Here is a 4,301-nt window from a genome sequence, read left to right as displayed (position 1 = left end):
CTTGGATGACATATTGTACTTTTTCAAAAACAATTGGACCAATAATCAAGAGATGATCACACTGATATTTTTATCGTCAAGCTTTTATTCATGTGTTAGACAAATATTTTTGAACACAATAATATAAAAGAAGCGATTCATTCGTCACAACCAGATGCATGACGTGAATAATCTAGAGGGTGTTTGGGAAACTCAAAATTATGGTTTCAGAAGCACTTTTCTGCAAAACGAGGTAATCTCCTCCACATATTTACTTCGTAATCCGTAAAAGTACTTCTGAAACCATAGTTTGATTTCTATCCAAACACTCCGTAGTCGAAACAAAATTACAATAACTGGATGGATAACTAAAAAAAAAAAGAGCCTTCAATATTATCCGCTCGCAGTCTTTATAAACTGGGACTCCTCCATTCCCATATTCAGGGACGCAGTGACGCGAAGATCCAGCAATGGAGATCCAAGGCTCGTCATTCTCTACCTTCCGATCCTACCTCTGTGCTCTTGCTCATACTCCTTCCCGCCTCGCTTGCCGAGCCGGTTCTCTCTCCACTTCCTACGACGAGATGAGCCGGGTTAGAACCCGGTCAGGTTCTGAAATGCGCAAGACCCTCCGCTGGTTCGACTTGGTCGGCCTGGGAATCGGCGGTATGGTTGGCGCCGGCGTATTCGTAACCTCTGGCCACGCCAGCCATTACGCAGCTGGCCCTTCAGTAGTGCTTTCTTACGCCATTGCCGGTCTTTGTGCTCTCCTCTCTGCCTTCTGCTACACTGAGTTCGCCGTCGACATGCCCGTTGCCGGCGGTGCTTTCAGCTACGTCCGCGTCACATTCGGTGCGTTTCGGTTTCATGAATTAGTCATCGTTTTTTTTTAAAAAAATATATATATACAGAACTCGCTTGTTGATGTTAGGTTTCAGTTCAATTTCACAGGCGAATTTGCTGCCTTTCATAACGGGTGCGAACCTTGTGATGGATTATGTCCATGTCCAATGCCGCCGTTGCCAGAAGTTTCACTGCATACTTTGGCACAGCAATCGGTGTCTCCACTGCGAAATGGAGGCTTACGGTTCCCTCGCTTCCAAAGGATTTGACGAGATTGACGTCGTTGCAGTGGCTGTCGTTCTGATAATCACCCTTATTATTTGCTATAGGTATGCTCAAATAAGCCCAGTGAAGGAGTTTTGTTCGGTTCGACCTTCACCATTATCATGCAAAGTTTTGACCAATAACTGTATTGTTTGTGTTATTGTTTTCCCATCAGCACAAGGGAGAGCTCAGTGATTAACATGATTTTGACGGCGCTTCACATATTTTTCATAGCATTTGTCATAGTGGTGGGTTTCTGGAGAGGGAGCTGGAGGAACTTCACAGAGCCTGGTGATCCGCAAAACCCATCCGGGTTTTTCCCTTACGGGGCTTCAGGCGTGTTCAACGGATCAGCGATGGTTTATTTCAGTTACATCGGATACGACGCCGTTTCCACCATGGCCGAAGAAGTCCGACATCCAGTTAAAGATATCCCCATCGGCGTGTTGGGGTCGGTCATAACCGTAACGTTTCTCTACTGTCTCATGGCCGCTTCCATGTCCAAGCTTCTTCCATACGACATGGTGAATGAGACTGTCCCAATTATTTTTATTCAATTTAATTTTATTCCATTAGAAAAAAATTCCCATCGACGATTGGATCTGATTCCACCGTGCTGGGGGATTTCACGCAGATCGATGCGGAAGCGCCGTTTTCGGCGGCGTTCAGGGCGTCATCAGACGGCTGGGGATGGGTGTCGAATGTGATAGGGGCGGGGGCCAGCTTTGGGATCCTGACGTCGTTGTTAGTGGCCATGTTGGGTCAGGCTCGATATATGTGTGTGATCGGACGGTCCAACGTGGTCCCCTCTTGGTTCGCCAGGGTCCATCCTAAGACGTCACGCCTGTCAACGCCTCCGTTTTTCTTGGTACGTTATGAGTTAATACCTGATCCGTGCAGGGCGGCTCGTTCTTTTGTGCTTTTTGTGCTCAGTAAATACAATCCATGCTTTTTGTCTTAGTGTACTCCTACCCTACTTTGCAAGATGCAGGCCTTAGCGTCTGCTGGTGGGGCCCGTTTCATAGTCCTTGTTTCAAGGGACCCCCCCACCTTTCTTTCGGTCAGAAAAGTATATCAGAGGCTGCAGGAATTTTAGCAATTGCAACACTATTGTATGCAGCTGCAGAAATTATCTTAGACAGATGGTCTCACCTAAGCTTCATTCTAAAATGTAGCCATCTATTCGATAATTAAAACGTAGTTGCATTTCTTTGGCGTCAAACATAAAGCAGTAAATTTTGGTGCTTGTTGAGAAAGCTCTCACATTTGTGTTTCCTGTTTAAGTATTGAAGCTATATTGAATTGCCTATGCTATTGTAGATGGTCCCCAACATATGATTTCTCTGTCAACATTAATGAAGGGTAGCTTAACATCATGATCATTAATTTTCTGTAGTAGTATCCGAACAAGATATCGATGGAAGAGACAATTGGCAAATGGGTTAAGGGCGGAGCTGTTCGGCTCATGAAAATGTGATTCACTCATTCAAGGAAAATTAAGCTGCATAATAATCTTCATTTTCTTTATGTGTGCATTCAGTGAAATATAGAATCTTGCATGGAAATTAGTGGCTGGTATGGTCCAACCAATATTATTATACGAGTTAAATATTCCTCTTGCTAAGAATCTTTGACCGATGATGGCCTTAGCTCTTTAGGTTGCAAGGGGGGCCTAAATGTTGGACTTCCTTGATCTTTATTTCAAGTGGTTCATATTTTTTTGTCCAACCAAGTGGTTCATTTTGACTTCCTGCAATCGATGGGCTAAAATTCCCTCTCTTTATATCTTGAAGATATTATTGTGCATTTTGGGGTCCAATTTTTCTCATATTCGCAGATAATCTCTTTTTCAGGGATTTTCACTGCTGCAATTGCCCTTTTCTCTGACCTCAACGTTCTTCTCAGCTTCGTATCAATCGGCACCCTCTTTGTTTTTTACATGGTGGCAAATGCTGTAATTTATAGACGTTATGTGTCTGCTGAGACGACCAATCCATGGCCTACATTGTCCTTTCTCTGTTCATTTTCCTTCACCTCCATAATGTTCACCCTCACTTGGAGATTTCTTCCAACTGGAAGGGCCAAGGCAGGAATACTTGGTGCTTGTGGGGTGATTGCCATTGCAACTCTGCATATTTTCCACCGCATGGTTCCTCAAGCTCGGAAGCCAGAGTTCTGGGGGGTCCCTCTTATGCCATGGATACCCTCCATGTCAATATTTCTCAATGTGTTTTTGCTTGGTGCACTGGATGGGCCATCCTACAGTCGATTTGGATTCTTTTCCGCTATCGCTGTGCTTGTCTATGTATTTTACAGCGTTCATGCTAGCTTTGATGCTGAAGGAGATGGATCTCTTGGTGAAAAAAATGGGGAAATTCATTTATCCAAACAAAGTGGCGATCAAAGTTTTGAAGTGTAGATTATCAGCTGTACATGTGGCGATCAAAGTTTTGAAGTGTAGATTATCACCCCTCCCGCTCCCGCTCCCCCTCTTCCAAGCTGGGATAGGATGATTTCAACCTCATAGTATAATTGATAGTCATATAGAAGTGGGGAGAGATAATTGTATATCGTACAGATCATAGACAAAAGTAGAATAGGGTACGGGAAGAGTAGAATAGGCTCTCACTTTCGTGGAAATGATGAATTGTATAGTTAAAGTCTTAAGTAGCTGCATACGCTGTGATTGCTTTTGTAAATCAACCTCATGTTATGTGAAAAGCAGGACGGAAAAAAAAAAAAAAAACTCAGTTCTTGTGCTCTTGAGCTTGGTTTTTCACCTCTGTGAATTTTAACTGCTAAAGTGAATAAAGTACTGTGAATACCAATTGAACCCTCAGGTAACTCTTGTTCTGTCACTCATCCTTTTTAAAGTTTGCGATGCTACATTGACTCCTGCTATTTGTGACTTTTTGAGCAAAATTCAAAGATATAAACAGCATCGAATCATGTGGGGTTTAGAATTTTTCTGAAGAGACTAATGGTCTCTGGCCAAAGGATCTATTGATATTGAAAGAACAAAGATGGCACAAGGTGGACATGTGACGTCATCTTCAAAAGAAATACACCAAAGAATGCTGTATTGCTGTTTTATAATAATTGGCAGAGCTGATGCATCCATCATTATTAGCATACACTAAGAAATATTTTTTTGAAAAATATGGATAAAATATATACTTTAGCTGTTTAGCATGCTGCATTCGGATAAAGGAGGA

General features: G+C 42.8%; 1 pseudogene; it reads left to right on the top strand.

Annotated features, from left to right (window-relative positions):
* Positions 1 to 399: 399 nt before the first annotated feature.
* LOC114728872 (cationic amino acid transporter 7, chloroplastic-like) lies at positions 400 to 3,849 on the top strand (annotated as a pseudogene).
* Positions 3,850 to 4,301: the final 452 nt, after the last annotated feature.

This window comes from Neltuma alba, unplaced genomic scaffold (genome assembly GCF_004799145.2).
Source record: "Neltuma alba isolate B1F8T4 unplaced genomic scaffold, ASM479914v2 tig00002457_pilon, whole genome shotgun sequence".
Lineage (NCBI taxonomy): Eukaryota > Viridiplantae > Streptophyta > Magnoliopsida > Fabales > Fabaceae > Neltuma > Neltuma alba.
This window is presented reverse-complemented; position numbering and strand designations above follow the sequence as displayed.